The 21,755-nt window shown below is 36.2% G+C and overlaps 2 protein-coding genes across 8 annotated transcripts in view; both read left to right on the top strand.

The window, feature by feature from the left end:
* LOC109053914 (disintegrin and metalloproteinase domain-containing protein 9) overlaps positions 1-21,755 on the top strand; it is a 1,168,157-nt gene that overhangs the window by 196,689 nt on the left and 949,713 nt on the right. The gene's annotated exons all lie outside the window — the stretch shown is intronic.
* Positions 1,411-21,755, top strand: part of LOC109046301 (vinexin-like) — a 52,952-nt gene continuing 32,607 nt past the window's right edge. Inside the window, exon 1 of one of the 6 annotated variants that reach the window (XM_042730100.1) lies at positions 1,411-1,547. The gene's annotated coding sequence lies outside the window, so the exon portion shown is untranslated. Of the gene's footprint in view, positions 1,548-4,204; positions 4,314-8,993; positions 9,560-21,755 lie in introns of those variants that run through there. The other 5 variants (XM_042730099.1, XM_042730103.1, XM_042730102.1 and 2 more) reach the window with 5 other exon arrangements.

Below are 21,755 nucleotides of genomic sequence, written 5' to 3'. Positions count from 1 at the left end.
AGTTGGTTTGATTGATTTTTATGCTGGTTTTGCAGTACTGCACTTTTCCGCCAGGTGTCAGTATTTTACAGGAAAACAGAAACTCCCAGCAACACTGAAAGTTTATCGATAGTAATTATTATCAAAATTGTTTTACGATGTTCATGTTCAATGTTCATCAATATGAATAATTGCTGCAGTGCTGCAGAGAAAGTCTAAATTTAAATGTGAGTGAGCTTTTTCCTTTAAAACAGTAAGTTACTTGAAAATAGTCAGGAAGGGTGGAGAAGAGGAATCACGGATTTGGGCGCGAGAAATGTGTGTGTGTGCTAAGAAGAGAAAGTGCTATATTTGGTTTAGTTTGTTAGTTTCTGGCCTTTTGATGTTGAAAAACTATAGATTACTCAAGATTTTAGGGAATATTAAGAAATACAGTGGGGAAAATGATTTCAGGGTGATGTTTATTTTGATATTATCTTCTTTTTGAAATGGTAGGCCCTAATACATAATATTTAAACCAGTCAAAACAGCACCGGGGCTAGTTGTCACAAAGAGTTTTGAGTTAAAAGTCTAAATTTACAAATGTGTGTTGCTTGTATATTTATTTCAAACATCATGTTTAAAATCCTCTTAAATTTGTATAATATTAGTTAATTCTGTTCTCCAAACTAAAATTACAGTACCACGTTTTTCTTTTAGCTGGTATGTTACCAGTGAAGTTAATAAAACTATTGACCTTCAGACAACAGTGAACTACATTTTAATTGTCTAAATTAAAGATCATACATATGTTCTGAGGGAAAGAATTTTTTCGCCTTGAATGTTTATGTATTTTATTTGGAAAATAAAATAAAATTAATATGGATTACACACCTTCAGTATAAACTAATAATCCGTGATGCATATTTGTTAGTTTGAAATGCACAAAACCAGGTTTATATGTTTATTACACACCATGTTTATACTTTTTCAACTGATCCACAAATAACAGATTTTGTCTGATTCTAAGGTAAGTACATTTAGAAAATATGATAAATCAAATTAATGCAAATATTTAATAATAAAATATACCTTGATTTATTTTGTTGAGTTCAGGTTGGAACAGATTAAATGATTAAATATTAAATACACAAAGGGCTGTTAACGCAGTGATGAAATAATGCAAAATACTGACTTATTTTAAACCTAATGCAGATCTTTGGTGTTGTGCTTTCTTGTATCATTTGTATCTGCAGTGCAGGGCAACAAATCAGTCGGCCATCAGCATTAAATCATAGTTCCAGTTAAACCCCAGAAACTAAGTTATAAGGGTGGGAAAATCATAGAAATAGGGGAAGGAGAGAGGCGGAGTGAGTGGGACGTGACCTTTGGTTGTTGATCACATTGTCTGAGTGTTAAATATTTATTTTGGACGGCAAAACAGAGTCTGAGGAAGGTGAAAAGAAGGGAGGGAGGGTTTGCAAAGCCACCGAGTCGATGCAGAGAGACTCAGTACAGAGAGAGGGACAGAGAATATTCAGTTTGATGAAGAAAACAAACCTCCTCTTCAACAGCAGACGTGCAGCACGGTAAGTGAGCTTGAGTCGCTATAAAACACTAGCACTAGTACTTCTGCATGGTCCGTATGTCTTAATGTACACTACCATTCAAAGGTTTGGAATCACAATGACATGTTTGTTTCTTTGACAGAAAAAAGATCTTGTATTGAGCATATATTCATCTATTTAAAAAAAGAGTAAGGTGAATTGTGTTGTTTGGTCATTTTAAAAAACAATAACAAAATGAAAGTGTAAGAAATGCAAGTGTAACTTTGCACATTAATGCATTTTTTTCATGTAAGTGGTTTTCCTAGTTGACTTGAGTAATAACTGCTTTGCCACCACAGGTAAAAATTATACAAAAATTATACAAAAAATTATACAAAAATTATACATTTTAATTTGCCAATTGCAAACTTTTTAATGGGAATGTAGTTACAATAATTATCTTATCTTATCATATAATCAACAGTAATTCCCTGTCTTGAATGGCTCTTTATCTGAATGACAATCTTTTTGTGACCCATTTAACCGCTCAAACCCATGTGGTAGTTGTGTTGCTGTCTATGGAGGGTCAGAAAGCTCTCGGATTTCATCAAAAATATCTTAATTCGTGTTCTGAAGATGAACGAAGGTCTTACAGGTTTGGAACGACATGAGGGAGAGTAATTAATGACAGAATTTTCATTTTTGGGTGAACTATCCATTTAAATAGATGACTATTGAGACTATTTGAGAGGACAGCCATTTGTAGTGGTCTCCGAAACCATAATGGACGTTATTGAGTGCGCTCAATCCCATAATGACCCACAATAAAGAGTGCACAACTGATGAACACTCAACAGCTAGAGAATACCCAAAATGCACTATATAGGGTCGTGCCGACTGAGTTCTCGCGTCTTGCCTGAAGATGGCGCCTGCAGCTGAATCATCCATCCATCTATTTTCCAAACCGCTGATGTGTAGCCAGCCTATAACATAATATCATACAGGTATAGATTTATTTTAAATTGATTGTTAAATAGTTTAATGCAGGTTTATACATGCTAGTTTCCATGACAGAGTTCAAGATAAATCTTTTCAATTACATTTAGTCATTTAGCAGACGCTTTTATAATAATAATAATAATAAAAATAATGTTTATTTTATATAGGCCTAGCGCCTTTCTGCAAACTCAAAGTCGCTTTGCAATATCAAAACAGATAAACATGACAGCAGACAAAAAACAAAATACAGATAAACATGAAATCCATGGCATGAATCAGATCATGCAGTCAGAGATCAGAGAAGCATGAAAGGAAAGAGATGTTTTGAGCTGGGTTTTGAAATCCTGCAATGAAGAAAGATCACGAATGTGTCTGGGAATAGAATTCCAGAGTGTGGGGGCAGAGATACCAAACACTCGACCACCATCCAAAGCGACTTACAAATGAGGACAATGGAAGTAATCAAAATCAACAAAAGAGCAATGATATACAAGTGCTATAACAAGTCTCAGTTAGCTTACTCTCAGTACACATAGCAAGTTTTTTTTTTTTAATTATATAATAAATAAAAAGAAAACAGATAGAATAGAAAAAGATAAGAGCAAGCTAGTGTCAGAGGCCTTTTTTGCTTTTGTTAATTGTATAACAAATAAAAAGAAAACAAATAGAATACAAAAAGATTAGTTTTTTTTTAAACAAGTTAGTAAATGAATAGAGTGCAAGTCTTTTTTTTTTTAAAGAATAGAATTAGAATAGAGAGTGTTTTAGCCTCAGCTGCTCGAATTGAGTTGGGCAGGTCATTCCACCAGGAGTGAACATTTCATTCATTAAAAAGTCGATTTCTGATAGATTTGCAAGTTTGTTACATTTTCTAATGATTATTAAACAGCAAGCTTTTTTTATACATTTCTCTGAAAAAACTCATTCTTGAATCACACATCACCACTTCAAGGAAAATAGGCGGATGTCAAGACTTTTTCTTTTTGCAGCCTTAGACGGTAATTTGAAATGTGCTTTTTAGGTTGATGTTGATGTCGAGTGCCTCATTTTAGCCGGTCAGCCCAGTAGTTTAAGTATCCTCTAATTTAATGGACATCAGCGGCCTCTAAACATCATTGCCTGTGGAAATAGCATGTTGTGTGGCTGAACATAGTGATGTTATTTGATTGACATCTCATGCTCCAGCAGAGAGCACATCTCCAGTTCACCTTTTTGTTACTGATAGTAGACTGAAGGAAGCCCTGAGGTTCTAATCATGTTGGCTTGTATGCCAAGTAGAGCAGGCATGAAGAAATGAGTTGATAGTATGTCAGAGAGACGTAAAGAGAGTATCTATCCTCCAGTGAACAATGAACTGATGTATTTGGAGATCAAACAGGCCGTCTGTGTGTGCGGGAAGGGAAATGCACTCATTTGTTCTTTTGATTTTAACACACAAGTGGGTGTTTTTCCTCAGCCTGCATGGGACTGTCTATTATTTCCAGCTGTGCATGTGTGTGTGTGTGAGTATGGGATGGAAACTATTACAGAGCTTTGGACTACACACACACACACACACACACACACACACACACACTATCACACACACACACACACACACACACACACACACACACACACACACACACACACACACACACACACACACACACACACACACACACACACACACACACACACGGACAAAGGCTGAGTCACAGATTCACAGTAAATTGCAAACGCCCTCCCAGCAGAAATAGAGTGGGCTGTAATCCGTTCCCTGTCTCTGCTGCTTTCTGTGCTGCTCATTCCAGGGAACGTCTCCTCACGGTAAATACCCGTCTCACAGTTCTCCTCTAACTTCATGACTCTCTTTTCCTCCACTGTATGGAGCATGTACTTCTATTCTTCACTGCTGGTTTTTAAACATGATTTTGAATGTGAAACATCAGCTTTTCTATCTTGCTGTAACATTTGTGGAGATGCGTGCTGGAGCTCAGACAGTGAGGAGTTACTTGTTTACTTTCAGGGTGTGAAATGTCAAATGCAGGTACTTTGTGTGCAGTGGCTTATTAAGGAATAAAACATCTTAGATTAATGCTAAAGTGGACTAAAAATAGATCCAAGTCCATTTTCATACAATGTGAATGCAAAGAGAACATCCAGTGCTCTTACAACTGTCATGTTATCATTTGCTGTCAAAGGTAGGGTATGTTGTGAAATGTTGCACCGATAGTAGCTGTTGAGCCTGATCTGCTAGATTCCTGTCAAACAGTGTTTCCCATGTGGCTGGTTGACAACAGCCATTTATTCATAAAGTAGACGCAGTCAGCCAGTAGTAGGGGAAACAAATACATCAGTTTATTTGAGTTAAAATGACAAAAAGAAATGTTCAGTATTTATTTGTTTACTTTTTTTTTTTGTATTTCAAAGTTCAGAACTGATTTTTGTTGCTACAAAATTGGAAGCTAAAAAACCACTGTAAGTTCAAGAAAGTCAGTTACAGGATGATAATAGATGCAGGTAGAATCACACATCTTTACATGCGCATGACAGCAGTTGAGTTGACTTTTTTAAATTGAAAAGATAAAATTATAATACAGTAAATAGATAAATATGTGCCAGAAAACCACTTCACAGTGGAACCAATGTTAGAAACTAAAACTATTAAACATCATATTCATAAATTGAAAAAAAATAAATAATACATATTAGATAAAAAAAATGAAATAAAGTTACTAAACTTAATAAAACTAAAACAAAACAAAACAAAAAAACCTGGCAAATGTAATTTTCTGCCAGGACGTTATCCATTAATTTTATAGACATTTCCATTAACCCTCCAAAAACACAATGCAGTGCAAAATACTGGTGAAGCATTTGTTAAAAAATCAATATGGAAAAATTCTTCATATTTATACAGGACATTGCACCCTATTTTTATGGATTTTTTAGAGTGTAAATATATCTACAAAAATAAAAACCACATATTTTTAATATTAAAATATTCACATTAAGTTCAAATGAAAACTAAAAACATAAAAACAAAGGCGCAAAATGAAAATATTAATTATTACAGCACAACAGCACAATACAAAATAACACTGAACGGAACGCTGCACTTTTATTTTGCCAGATGACTGTGTTGTTATTTTATGAACATAACTCATCTACTGATAAATACTTATTTTTTCTTCTTTATTGGACAAAATTTTGACCTTTTCATCTTTTATAAATTTATTTGAGGCATTTTTGCCTATATTTAGGTGGGATAGTAGACAGATCGGACAGAGAAAGAAGTGGGAGAAAGGGTAGGGATTGAAAAGGACCAGAGCTGGGATTTGATCGCTGGTCACAGAAGCACAACCATGTTACATGTCATGTCAGACAACATTTTTGAAATTTCCTATTGTTTTCCCAATAGAAAGGAAGGAGTAACTAGAATCAGATGCATGCGCTGTTGTTGTTTCATTGATAAGCATATATCTGAGGCTGCTTGAATCTGATGGTACACAAGTTCTTGCTCTTGTGTTTTGTATCTTGCACATTCTATTCACAGAAGCTCATCTGTGTTCCAGAACATTCAAATTTTGAGGTCACAAACTCTGCATCCCTATAAAATTTTTATTGAGTGTTATTTATCAGATATATAGCAGCATGGTCTGGGTCTTGTCAAGAGTAAATGTTTACCATTGTGGTGAACCTAGCTTCCTCTTACGTAACACTGAGTCATGCCAGTCATGCTGTTATTCAGCAGTGCTTAGCTGTCATTCACAGTATCCCTTGAGCTGCTGGTTACATTTTGTCAGGACTGGAGCAACATGTTTACACTATAATTTACTGTATAATTACTTTGACAAATCATAGCTATTTCAGACTGTGTTTTCATTAGAGCGATGGATTTCCGCTTGGTTTGAAGCCGGGGTTTACATCCTTTTTTAGGCCAAGTACTCAGTTTAGTTGCTCAGAAATGCAGTAATAACACTAATATTGCGAAATATTTCTACAATTTAAAATAGCTGTTATCTATTTGAATATATTTTAAAATGTAATTTATTTCTGTGATGCAAAGCTGAATTTTCAGCATCATTACTCCAGTCTTCAGTGTCACATGATCCTTAGAAATCATCCTAATATGCTTATTAGCTAATCTAGAAACATTTCCTATCATTATCAGTGTTGAAAACAGTTATGCTGCTTAATATTTTTTTGTGGAAACAGTGGTGAACAGCATTTATTTGAAATATAAATCTTTTGTAAGATTCTAAATATCTTTGCTGTCACTTTTGACCAATTTATTGGACTCTTTCTAAATAAAAGTATTGATAAAAAAATGGTCATGTATATGATATTTAACATTGCTAAGCTATTCATATAATATTCATATAACTGTGGAACATTTAGCTAAAACTTAAGTTAAAGTTAATGCAAGTATTTTATGCAATATTGAAAATCTTTCACAAAAATGTGTTAAAGATCAAAAACTGGCAACCCTCTTTCAGTAAAGACCCCTGGTTTAAAGAAACCTGCACATTTTACATGCTTTCTCACTTTATATTTGGTTTATCTGTATCTTTACTGAACCGTGTCCTAACAGAATAAAAAGAGAAAGGCAGAAATAATAAAAGAGTATGGCATAATGTTTGATGATGTTTCTTTCAGTCCACTAATCATCTTACTGGCAGACACAAATATCAGCTCGCTGCAGGAGACCGACCATTAATAACAGAAGCGTACATGCCTCCTCTCCTAGTTCATCACTCACTCTCAATGATTTATTTCTCTTTTCTCAGTCTCACACGCTCAGCTTTCATAGCAGCATAAGACCTCTGTGTTCTGCTCTCCTCTCGTCTGCTCTCACCTCATGCTTTCTCCTGTTTAAACTGTCAGTTGTGAATGTATTTTCTTCCCTTCTCCTCTGTTTTGCAATAGTCTGGTTGCTGTTTGGCAAAAATGCCTCATTGCACACTCACATACACACACACACACACACACACACACACACACACACACACACATACACACACACACACACACTGTAAGACTATACCATTTAAGACTGGTTTGCCCTACTGAGCCAAACCACTGAATTATTAAGAACGAACTAGCTCCCCAAGATCCAGTGGAAAATAGACACTTCTGGAAAACAGCACACATGCATAAAAGAGTTCAGGTTATCTAGAATTCCTTCTTTAAAATTCATACCCACTGAAGCAGTTGAAACTTCAATAAATTATCCTGATTGTGACAAAAAAGGATTAATAAATCATGTATATGTCAGCTAAAAAAATATTTTTTATTACTTATTATTATTTCTGGTTGATCATGCAACATTCTAGCTTGCACAAAACTCAAGTCTTGTAAATCAGATCATCAGTACTTTGTACTGTAAAGTGATAGTCCACAATCACCATCAGCACAGTTCCTGAGAAAACAGCAGGATATAACATGTCTGAGTAGTCAATGATAAATCGACTAGGTTAACAGCTGTTAAATATTGGTCATGATCAACATTATTTGATCTGTTTTTATATGATTGTATTGCTATGTTTATGTTCAACTTATTTCTATCCTAAAATGTTGTATGGTGTATCACAGCTCGTATATTCATGTATAAAACAAAATAAATGTAAAAAAAATGTTTTTTTTAATAATATCATTTTTATTATTTTTAATAATTATTTTTCAGAATTCAGCAAGGATTAATTTAAAAAGTTTTAAAAAGTCACAGTAAAGACATAAAAATATATAAAAAAAAATGATCACGGTTTTCACCAAAATATTAAGCAGCACAATTGTTTTCAATATTAATAATAATAATAAGAAATGTTTCTTGAGCAGCACATCAGCATATTAGAATAATTTCTGAAAGATCATGTGACACTGAAGACTGGAGTAATTTACAGCTTTGCATCAAAGAGGGAAATTATATTTTAACATATATTCAAATAGAATACAGTTATTTTAAAATGTAATATTTCACATTATTACTGTTTCTTCTGTATTTTTGATCAAATAAATGCAACCTTGGTAAGCATAAGAGACTTCTTTCAAAAACATTAAAAAAACTAACTGACCCCAAACTTTTGAACAGTAGAGAATATTATATATGAAAATACCCTAAATCACAGATTTGAAACTTTATTTTATTTTTTCACCGATCGTATGTGAAAGAGTACTCTTCAAAATTCTCTTTTTATGGTCCATGGAAGAAAGAAAGTTTGGGTTTGGATCATATGTGAGTAAATGATGGCAGAATTGTAATTTTTGTGTGAACTCTACCTTTAAGGATAAACACTATCGAAGCTTTATGAAATCTCAAAGACCAGTGGTTTGAGACCCCTGCTCTAAATCTTACACTTTCTTGACAGATCTCAGAATAGGGCATGTTTCTCAATTCAAGACCTCCGCCTCAGTTTATTTGTCATTGATTTGTTGTTAAAGAATTTCTCAAGCCTGAAGTCACGTTCTCACTGAGTCACTGCTGTCCTGGTTGGCCATGTATGGCCAGACACACATAAGCAGTGGCTCGTAGAAAATCAGCGGGGCGGGAGCGCAGGGAGAACAGTGAAATGAGAGGAGAACCGTCAGGAGGTGGATGTGGTTTAGTCTTTGAATTCACCAGTCTTTAACCCCGTGCTGTGAAATATCACCTTATGGCCACAAAAGGCTGAGTGCCTATTCAAATGCTCTCTAGCAAAGGCAGCCAAAAGTGAGCCAGGCCTCTGCACACAGTCTGTACTTCACCATAGAAACCCTTGTCAACCAGGAAGTCCTGTAGTGGTGGAGCGAGAGAGAGCGAGAGAGAGTGAGTGAGAGTGAGAGTGCATGTGTGTCAGTATGTGAGAGGGACTTAACAGAGGTGAAGCAGACAGGAGCATACAGTAAAACAGTGAGAAGGAGAAAGAACTGACCGATTAAGCTGACAGAGAGGGAAGAATATACAAAAAGAGCAGGTTGATCCTGAAAGGTTATTTTATACAAAGCAGACCAAGCAGCACTTTGGGAATTGTGTGTTGTCCTGGGAAATCTGTGCGTGGCTGCACTGTCACACACTTACACACCCACACAAACCGGTGAGTTGATTTTTCTTCCACCTGACAACCTTTTAATGTGAGTTTAACTGTAAAACAGTCAAATGATCACATACAGCGACTCGTTTATTCATGCAGTTATTCTGTTTGGCAGGGCTGTGTTAAAGCAGTAGCCCGCAATACATCTGAAGTTGATTCTTAACTTTCTTTGAAGGATTAAGGGTCTTTGGTGGGATTTGGGAAGTTTTCGGGAAGGAGCGGAAAAGAACATAAATTCTGCAGAAAAGCCCAAATCTGGAGTCACATATGCTGTTCTGCTTTCTTATTTCTATGTGTCTTTTAAACACTTTAGTTTTGAGTGGCTGGATTTTCATTGAGACAGTTAGTTGTTGTTTTGCCTGTACTGAATTTGCCTGTTTATGATGTGTGATTTGTTTGACATTTGATTATTATAGTCTGACCTCAAATTCATTTGGTTCATATACAGAGGGTGTTACTTTATGATTTAAGATCCACAGGACAAAAACAAATATTTTAACTGATGATTTAATGTTTTAATTGTACTTATTGGATGTACTAAATAAAAAAGGGATTATGTGATTAAAATTATGATTTAAACAAGTCAACAAAGTGACTGTTGCTGGCACACATTGTAGAGAAAAAAATGCCTTCACAAAAAAGAAGACAGTGACAGAGAGAAAGAGTGAAGGGAGGCTGCTAAAGGCAGTTCAGCATTGCAAACACAAATTCAAGGCTCCAGCAAGCCAGCAGGTAAATCATCATATAGAATATTTAGTAGTTTGTCACACTTTAATTCTTGTAATTAAGTGTATTTCCCATTATAATCACTTGTCTTGATACTAGTAATCTATAACAAATCATATTTGATTAAAACCATTTTAATAGTAGGCCTATAAATAGTTAAAAATAATATAAATGTTCTGAATGAGTTATCTGTTAGTATATATGTTTATGCTGTAAAATATTAAATTAAATGTCTAATAGTTATAGGGGAGAGTGGGGTAAGATTAGCCCCTTTTTACTTACAGTATGTGGTCCTCAAAATAAGTTAAAAACAATCAAAATAACAATCAAATCACCTACCATACCCTATCCTATCCTATCCTATCCTAATGAAAGTATTCCTATCATTTTAAATTATCAGAATGTATCAATGACAAAGGGTTCTAAAAATATGGCTTCTTATAAAAAAGTGTTCTGATGGCTCAGTCAAGTCAGTGGTTGAGGTGCACCATCTGGGTGAAAAATGACCATCCGACTGAATCTGATTTAATGGTTTACTCCACCCCAAAATGAAAATTTTGTCATTAATCAGTTACCACCATGTCGTTCCAAACCTGTAAAAGCTTTGTTCTTCTTCGGAACGCAATTTAAGATATTTTGGATGAAAACTGTGAGGCTTGTGACTGTCCCATAGACTGCCAAATAAATAACAGTGTCAAGGTCCATAAAAGTATGAAAAGCATTGTCAGAATAGTCCATCAGTGATTCAACCGTAAGGTTATGGAGAGACGAGAATACTTTTTGTACACGAAGAAAACAAAAATAATGACTTTATTCAACAATTCGTCTCCTCCGTGTCTCTCCGCATCACCGTAGCGCCATTTTGGAGAATATGAGCTGAACGCAGGCAGCGTATGCTCTTCTGTGTCAGCCGTGCCACAAGGAAAAGTTTTCTACATGTATTTATGCTTTGATTTGAAAGAAAACAGCGCATCCGTGTGTCGCGTGTCACTCTATTGTGAAAGATTCATCTGTGCATGTTTAATTTTTTTCTTTTAATTTATAATTTTAAATCAAAATGGCATAATTGGATCTTCTGGTATAACGACTTAAAAAGACCTCTCTTCTTAAATCATTTGGTCTGCATAAACTGCCCCTTTTCTTACAATTGACTGCAAGGTCGCATTCAGATCTCCATTTAAAGGCGTAGTGTGTAATATTTAGGAGGATCTATTTAAATAAATTCAATATAATACACCCAACTATGTTTTCAGAGGTGTATAAAAACCTTACATAATGAACCATTATGTTTTTATTACCTTAGAATGAGCAAATTCTATCTACATACACCATGGGTCCCCTTACATGGAAGTCACTATTTTGTGCCACCGTGTTTCTACAGAGTGTGTTTCATGTTCTTCTTGTGAATAAAACACTGACACAATGATGCGAATTGCACATTTTCTATGCCGCTAAAATGCCGCTTTTCTTTCTTTGCCGCTAAAATGTACACACTGCACCTCTAATCAACATCTGATGCATAGACACGAGTCCACACTCTACATTTTCACATTTTATTATAATCCGCAACATCACGTCACAATATGGAAGAAAAGATCTGTTGCTACTTCTGTTAAATTCACAAATTTAAGTGAGCGTTAGATGATGTCAAAGGTAATCTTACAGTAAAAAATAAGAAATTAACACAAAAAATAAAATATCCAATATCGGCCGATACCGATAAATTTTTAAAATCTTACATAACCTACACATTGTGGTTCCAATATACTTTGTATCTCTTAGATATGCAATATGATATGATATCAAGATGTCAAACTAATATCAATACTGAAATAAATATGTATGATGTGATAAGAGGTCAAACTGCTCACATATTCCCATGGATAGGTTTAGGATTAGATGTTTTCCCATAGTGTTCTTCTATTCAGTGAGTGATGGCTTAATCTCATTGAATATGACCTGCATTTTTACATGTCTGTCTGGGTGTTTCCCACAGTTGTAAGGTAAATGAGAGCAGAGTTTAGTGTCAGCTCCAATAGTCTGTGTTCCAGTGACAAAAGCATGAGGCGAGTCAGCGTGTGACAGACCAAAGGCTTTCCTGTCAGGTCCATCAGAAAGCCCTCAGCAGCGCACACTGATCTTTCTGAGAATATTCTCACATGCTACATGTGTGCGTGAGTGTGTTTAGTACCCATTACATAAGCATGACATATTATGGCGACCCTCATGGTATGGGGCATTTCCCAGCCTCTGATCTACATGTACATAAGAGAACAACAAATGTTCTTTATGGAGAGACATCATGCTGATTAGAATAGTCTTCAACAGGTTCATACAGGTGTTTCATGAACTCCATGCTTTGTAGAGTGTTGTTGATTTTGGATGGTCCATGTGGAGGAGCCCATTTTGGCTCATAGTTATCAAATTGTTTGTGGGATCCATCCCAACTTGAGAGATGGACGACCATACATGGTGATCAGATGGACCTGCTGCTGATTAATGTGTGTATCATGTAATAACGGGAGATTGTAAACAGACGCACAGCAGAGCCTTGTATGGCGTCCGCTCGCATCCATCAAAAGGTCGAGAGTAACAGACCTGTAAAAGAGTAAGCAGTGAAACAGATTAGATGGATTTTGAAGGACTTGTTCTGCTGTTCTTGCTATTTTTAATTAAAAATATTTTATTTTAATTTTATTTATTTTATTCTACTGTTACGTATATGCAGAGACAACTATAAGAATGCCATTTGTTGGATGGTTCCCCTGAAAAGTGTAACTTAAGAAATCTTTCTCACAATATCGCCTATAGTTTATAGTTTGATGTCCAGGTGTTTGTCCTCCATCTGTGATGTGGGCTGTCTCAGTTTGGTTCAGCAGGGACTGTTTGTTTGGACATATCGGTATCATCTAAACATTGATGTTTGTTTGAGCATCTAACCAGGGGTGCATTTCCCAAAAGCAACTATGGTTGCAAGTTCCATCGTTGCCAATAGAGTTCAATGGAACTTGTGAATCAACAGTGCTTTTGGGAAACGCACCCCAGCCTGGCACAGCAACAGCTTGACCAGTGGAGTGAGTTTGGGTGGGGCTACCTGTTTGTTCATCCAATAGCAGAAGGGGGGAGTGTTTAGGAAACTAGTTTGAAAACAATCATTATTTTCATAATTATGTTTCTCACAGAAATGAGCGTTTGATGTCCAGGTGTTTGTCCTCCATCTGTGGCGTGGGTTGTCCCAGTTTCAGCAGGGATTGTTTGTTTGGACATTTCTGTCTTGTCTAAATATTGCTGTTTGTTTGAGCATCTCCACCAGGCTGGCATAACAACAGTTCGACCAATGGAATGAGTTTGGGGTGGGGCTACATTTTTCATCTTCAACCAATGGCTTAAGGGGGAAGTGATCAGTAAAACCTATTTGAAAACAATCATTACTTTTGCAATTATGTTTCACACAGAAATTATGCTTTTCAGTTTAAATGTTCATTGAAATTTTTTCTGTGTTCTTGCATTTGTTTCTAATGCCAAGTAGCCAAATTATAGTGAATATGTACATATGAATGCACAGCTTTTCAAACTATAATTTGATAGTGTGTATGAACACAGGCACTTGACACATGCACTAGAAAGATACGTTTTTATCCAGTGTCTGTGCCTTTTCTCTCCAGAAGTTATGACCAATAAAATATCTTTGAACCTGTTTAAAGTTGTAGGTCTCTTTTAACCCCCTTACATAAGCCCTTTTCTGTTGTTGTGTTTTCAGTGGTTTGTTGTAGTTGTACTTTCCTGTAGGTTCTTTTTCGAGTGTGAAACAACAGGCCGGGCCAGTGTTGCCACTTTGTTGTAGACAAACTAATTAGTGCAACAAAGCTCAAGATGCACTTGCGAGCTGAGTGTACAGAGTTAGAAAAAATTTAGACAATTGAGACCAAAGTCTTGGCAGCTTGTCTGTGTACACTTTGACCTAAATGGTGGTGGATGTCACACAGTGTGCCATTGTTTTTACCCGAGATCTCACTGGGATCATATCGCCCATCAGACAAGCAAAAATGGTAAAAGACTAAAAATCATACAGTGTGGCCCTCGAGTAAGTGATATGATCTAGACATGATGTCAGATCTTTTGTCTTAATCTTACCTCATACTATGCTTTGTCTATCTACTCGCTTTTATCTCTCAAACACACACACACACACACACACACACACACACACACACACACACACACACACACACACACACACACACACTCAGACACACACACACACACACACACACACACACACTCACACACACACACACACACACACACACACACACACACACACACACACACACACACACACACACACACACACACACACACACACATAACATTTCTTTATGTTTAAACAGCTCAGAAACAGAAATGCTCTCTCAGCCAGTTACATTCATTTGATAAACAAAGTGGCACAAGATTCATGTGACTCATTCAGATGTTATCAGACAATGGAGAGGATTGCTGATCAACTATGTATGAGGATTAATGCAAAATATTATATTTTGCATTTATGACATTCAGTATGAAATACAGAATTCATGTGTAATTCAATAAAATTAACTGATCATTCAGAAACAGTCATATTTGTCTATTTACTATAGCCAAAACTATTTTGATACTTAAGCTACATGTAAAGTGTGTGGATTTCTTTGCATTACATATAAAATATCATGCAAAATATCATCTGCAAGTGGCTTTTAATCTACTGCACTGGTGTTTTCTTATATAATCAAAGACACTGATAGATATTTAAGTATGTCCTAAGTGTCCGCCACTGAATATGTGAATCTGAATATGCTCAAAAAACTAAATATGTAATGGATGTGAATCTAGTGTAAACATATACTCTGAATTGAGAGGAACAGTTAATTACTCATCTTGAAAGTATACTATACTGTATCTGCTGATATATTTATATAAACTACATGATGGAATGATCATCTTTTTCAGAGCAACAAACAAACCACCCATGCTCAGGACATTTTCCAAATGCCTTCGTGAAAATGAACAGTTATTGGACAGTTGGGATTCACCAATATGGTCAAAAATGTGGTGCATTTGAGAAGCAGTTCTTAGCAAAGGTCTGCACATGGTTTCAGTGACTCATGGTTATTCAGTGAGTTTGTTAATGATTGAATGGACACTTTTACAGGCTCCACAGAAGTTATAAATGTCTACATATTCTGTGTGACCCCTCACTTTGGTGTCTTTCCAATAAGAACGATAAAAAAAGGGTTTTAAGGTGAAAATGTGACCAGAAAGAGAATATTATTTCAGGACTCTTATCTGGATCTTATAGGCACATCAGTTGATTCATGAATCAAATCTATGATTAGTAATTTTCGTGTGTATTACCTGCATATTTAAGTCATTTGATTCATTGAAGGGTTTCTCACACTGTAGAATGAACTTACTATTGTTACAAAGGTCAACCAGTGAAATTTTACAAGTTCTTGTCTCTGGATTTTGACACAGGAACAATGAAATCTTGTCAGTACAGTTCTGTCTTCAGCTCAACAATTGTGGCAATAGATAAAAGTGCAGTTAAACTCATCCACAAAAGCAGAACCGTTTAGCCTCAAACTGACCTGTGCCTCTTTTGACCTTTGATCTTTGGACAATGATGTCATGATCCATGAACATGAACTGCTGTCAACAAGACAAATGAATCACCATTCCATTCCTTCACTAATAATGCCAGTGGCTTGCGTTCAACATGCGTCACTGCAAAAAAACCTTTTTTAAAATCAGTATTTCCCAGTAAAAAAATCTAAACATCCTTAAAAGATTTTAAGATGACTTAAGAAGCAAAATTATGTAATACGATCAGGCTTTTTCAGAATTTTCACATATTTAAAAAAAGAATCTACTCAAGTGCGAACTGAATCTAATGCTTTAATATACTTAATTGCTTTTTTAAAAGCAGATATACATGTTTAGATATTTTAACTGGAAAACGAAATAAAAGCACATGTTAAGACTTTTATTTTTATCAGGATCATACTCTTTGCTGACCACTCAAATTTGGAGTATTCTTTGGTAGCTTTAAACACACAGGCCTTGGTCACTGTAAACAATTTAGAGACTGTATTTATCTTATCAAATGCAATCATGTATACGTGTTCATGTGAGCGCTAAAACAAGCTGTCGCTTCACAGCAGTCACGAGCACTGTTGCACTAGCAGTTATTATCTTTGAGGAATCATGTGTCTCCTACAGTATACTCCGTTCGCAGTCACCAAAAACTCATAATGTCTTGATAACAGACAAATTGGCGTATTTAAACACTAAAACACGCCAACTTGTGGCCAAAGAGCATCTGCAATAACTTATCATACCCAGCGTGAAACATGTGACTCAGTATTATGTAAGAGCTGTTCACATTTGTTTGAATTGTAGTGCACTCCTTCCCTCCTGAAGTCACTAACTCTGCTGAGTGGACGGGTGGAGCTCATTCACTAATGTTCCATAGGTCACTCAGTCATACCAGAGACTCGGACTTCGTAACTGGTGACGTTGCCCTAAAAGAATTAGTTCAACCAGAAATGTTATCATTTACTCATCCTCGTGCTGCTCCAAACCTACATCATATGGGGTTCTTCCATGACACAAACATGCAGTTACAATTAATGGGGACTGAAGTTTTCAAAATTTCCCAAAGCACTCAAAAGCATCATAAATGTTGTTGCACTGATAATCTTGCCCTCAGTGAGCTGGTAACTTTGAAGCGATCCAACTCAATATGCACAGGGGGGGGGGGGGGGGAGGGGGGGGGGGGGGGGGGGGGGGGGGGGGGGGGAGGGGGGGGGGGGGAGGGGGGGGGGGGGGGGGGGGGGGGGGGGGGGGGGGGGGGGGGGGGGGGGGGGGGGGGGGGGGGGGGGGGGGGGGGGGGGGGGGGGGGGGGGGGGGGGGGGGGGGGGGGGGGGGGGGGGGGGGGGGGGGGGGGGGGGGGGGGGGGGATCCAACTAAACATAACATGATAATCTTGCCCTCAGTGAGCTGGTAACTTTGAAGCGATCCAACTCAATAGAATGATTTGAGCTTGTGATGGAATCATATTACATCATTAAACCTTACAGTATACTGTATGTAGCGCATAAGCCATATGAACTACTTTTATGGATGTTTATGGTCATTTTGGAATTTGACAGCCCCCATTCTCATTCACTTTTATAATATTGAAAAAAGTGACCAGGATATTCGCCAAAAAGTCACTTTCTATATTTCACGGAAGAAAAAAAATCACTCGGTTTGGAACGGCAAGCAGGTGAGTAAATGATGACATAGCCTTCGTTTCTATGTGAACTATCCCTATAAAGTTCCCTGTGGAAAACATGATTTCACTTTACTAAATGTCTTGGATTCCCACAGAGTTGGATTGTTTCAGTGCTATTTAAAAAGAATATAAAAGAAAGGCCATAAAAGAAAGGCATAATACTGTGATTCGGCTGGTAAATTGTTATCTCTATATAAAACCAACTAAAGGCGGATGGAAACATCAGTGCTGTGACACAGGAAATGTTTCAGCGATGATGTCATTGGGAGTATGCCCTGAAAAAAATAGAAATGGTAGCATCCAAGTTAATTGGTTTTATTCAAGTCAGAAATATCACTAAATCAACATAAAATATCTGTCAATATATCAAAAAAAACAAAAAAAAAATTAAAATTAAATAATAACACCTAACATTAAAATGTTTAAATATACTTTTATATTGCAATATTTCACATTCAATCTTCAAATTAATGTAGAAACAACATACTGCAAAGATATTTTTAATATTTGTTTAATGGAAAAAGTTTCACTGATACCAATACTACTGATATCTCTAGGAAATTGTTCATTTTTAATACTTTAAAATAGTCTACAGCCATTAAACTTTACAGTATAATTGAGAACTACCAATTTTAACATTTATTAAACTTCTAATTTAAGTTAACTTGAACAAATCTTCACATAAACACATTATAATAAATGTCATATTTACCTGTAGGAAATATACAGAAATTGAATAGAGTTATCAAACACTAAATTCTAAATTAAATATAGATGAATCCTCAAAGCTACAAAAGTTATTTTGATCTCCTCTTATTTTCTTTTGTTCTTTGATTAACACACATCACAGCAGCTGGGTTATTAGGTTATATGGCTGCTATTACTTTAAGAGCTGCCACTGCTAAATGTGATGCGGATTTGACACGCATGCTCGTAGTTTCATTCGCGCTTTAATATGAAATGATACACACTACATAACGCCCCCACATATTTGCACGTAAAATAAAAGAACACGCAAAAAGAACACACAATATAATGGCTGACAGGACAGGAAAATTAGTTTTTACTGACATATGACCTGAAACATCTCATCTGACCGGAGTTCACTGTTGTTCTGCTGAAGCGAAGTGGATTGCACATCTGAAAAGTCTCCTGTTTGAAGTGCTCGTAAATACATTCTGCGCCTAAATAAATGCAATTCTTGTCAAGAAAAAAAGAGATAGAAGCAGCAGCTGTGAGTACTGATGGGGTGGCCAACCCTTGCCCCGTTAAATATGTTTAACGCTGTTAAACTGGAAAATTTAATCACCTGTGTTAACACGGTCATTTTGACAGCACTACTAAATACATTAATTTATGCCAACAAAACAATATTTTATGGGTTCCATCAAGTAGAAATAGCTTTTTAAGGTAACAGGAGAATGTGAATGGATTCTGTTGTGTCAGAGCATGTCATAGGTCAGTATGATTCCAAATGTGTAGTTATTAATCAATATAACACTGTATTTCAGGGCTATTGAAGATTGTGGGATTAAATAGACCCTGTTATTGATGAAACCAATAAGAGTGCAATTATACAATGGAGTTTGTGGTTTATAGGGTTTTATTAAAAACAATCTGACTAAAGCAACACTCGTCTGCATAGAGCATCACTGCAGCCTGATTTATCTTCAACATATGCAAGTGATTTGACTGCAGTAATTAACTTACTGACCCCTGCAGTCTACCAGACATTCATTAAGCAGAGTTTGTGTCCTACTCAAACCAGTTACTCGTCACAGATGGTATGCGTGTTCGCTGCTTGGAGCTAAAGGCCGTAATGCTTAATAATGTTGTTGCCGGAACTCTTAGTGGCTCATAAAAAGCAGAACCCTGATTGAATGTTAATGATTTTTCATTTAGGTCTTACAGATTTCCTGCATGTCTGTTCCTATAAAATGAGATGAAACGCAGATAAGAACTAAATTAAGAGCAGAGCAACAATGTTTTGACATTTAGATTGCACTTTTCCCACAAAGCAGGCCAAAGTTTAAACCTAAGAGCAATGCTTTTTTCTACCTATGTGTAGTCACAGCCTAAAAGACGTATTTAATTCACCTCATGTTGTTCCAAATCTGTTGTTTCTATTGCAGAACAAAAAAGAAGATATTTTGAAGAGCGTTTCAGCTGGTTTTGTTTAAACAATTGCAGTCAGTGGGGTCCAAAACATAACTGAACCCCACTGAATTTCATTTGGTGGACAAAAAAGTACAGGTTTGGAATGACTTGAGGGTGAATACATTTTTGTGTGAACTATGCCTTTAAATAGACATTCAAAGGCTGTTCAATTTGTATTGTACAGTACAGGCTTTCAAAAATCAAAAGCTCCATTCTGAATGGCTGATGTACATTTTTCCTGGAAGTCAGGATGCAATGGTGTTTCTGTGGTTTTAGGATCCACTTTACTGTGTATTGCAATATGACGGTCCTTTATACAGTAAGTGGATGATTATTGCTGTTTTATCTGTTTTAAAAGGATAAAGGTTTCTGAATGCCAAAACTTTGTTTAGATCATCCCCAGTAAATACTCTGCAGGTGACAAACACATGGTGCAATGTGGAGCTCAAAGACATTCCCAGATACTGCAGAACAGGCCAGCCATGGCGTCTTGTGCCAGTGACCTCAGAGTTGTGGGACACGTGTCTGATGTCATTGCCAAGTTTACAGAGTCCTCCGCAGGGACATTCCTCATCCCACTCGTTCACATCATCCCAATGCCTCCCCCTTTATCACTTTATACTGGCTCTTCAAGCAAATACATTTCAGAATTGTTTGTTGTAAACAAATATGCATTGGTAGAACTGTTTCTTGAGCAGCAAATCAGCATATTAGACTGATTTCTGAAGGATCATGTGACACTGAAGACTGTGATTTAGTAAATATAGACTTATATAACTTCAAATGTAGTTTTAGGATGTATATACCATCCAGCAGAGTACTGTATGTCCCAGATGAAATCCATGAACAAATTGGGTCTGCTAGCCTGCTGTCAGAAGAATGCAACATTTATGCATTGCAGATGCTTGTTTGAGTTTTGTAATCTGCAAAAATTGCTTGGAGCGCTCAAAACAAACAGCAGTAATGCTGAATGTGTTCTGTGGAAGAATCTGAGCATATTTCACCAACGGATCTCTGAGGGAGACGTGACCGTATTAGGTTGTGTTTCATGAGTCCTCTCCCAATTCCTGAGAGAATGTTGTCGGGCGCTGTGCTCTCTCTTTCTCTCTCACACAGTGCTCATTTAGGTAATAATGGTCTACGAAGCCAACAGCATTGCAGTCCAGTCTACAATCTCTTCATTGGCACGTCAAGGCATAAATGTTTTGATTTAGAGTTTTGTTGTTTCAGAAAGCCACCTTTAAAGACAGTGGTCTCAAATTGACTAGTCAGTGTATTGACTGAAAAACTAGACAGCTAATTGGTCTTTAGGAAGCTCTGTATAATTAGTATGGTTTTGGCTTTGCCTGAAACTAACAGGATGGTTTTCTTAGGGGGGACTTAAATTTGACAGGTTCTTTTGTCCATAAACAACTAGGCTATACCAGTGCTTCTCAACCAGGGAAAACCTTCCCTTCCAGGGAGCACCAACAGTCTAAAGATTATTTAAATATACACCACCATTCAAAAATTTGGGATCAGTTTGTTTGTTTATTTAAGAAATCAGTACTTTATTCAGCAAAAATTAATTAAACTGATCAAAAGTGACTAGTGCTGTCAAACGATTAATCGCGATTAATCACATCCAAAATAAAAGTTTTTGTTTACATAATATATGTGTGTGTACTGTGTGTTTATTATGTACATATAAATACACACATGCATGTATACATTTAAAATAACAAAACGTTACGTTTATATTTTAAGTATATTTATATATAATATAAATTATATGAATATAAATATATAAATGTCATTATTTTCAAAATATACTGTATGTGTGTGTATTAGTATTTATATATACATAAAAAATATACACAGTACACACACATATATATTATATAAACAAAAACATGTATTTATAGGATGCGATTAATCGCGATCGCACTAAGTGACAGTAAAGACATTTATAATGTTTTTTGGAAAGATATCTATTTCAAATAAATGCTGTTCTTTTGAACTGTC

The sequence above is a fragment of the Cyprinus carpio genome, chromosome B8 (assembly GCF_018340385.1).
Source record: "Cyprinus carpio isolate SPL01 chromosome B8, ASM1834038v1, whole genome shotgun sequence".
NCBI lineage: Eukaryota > Metazoa > Chordata > Actinopteri > Cypriniformes > Cyprinidae > Cyprinus > Cyprinus carpio.
This window is presented reverse-complemented; position numbering and strand designations above follow the sequence as displayed.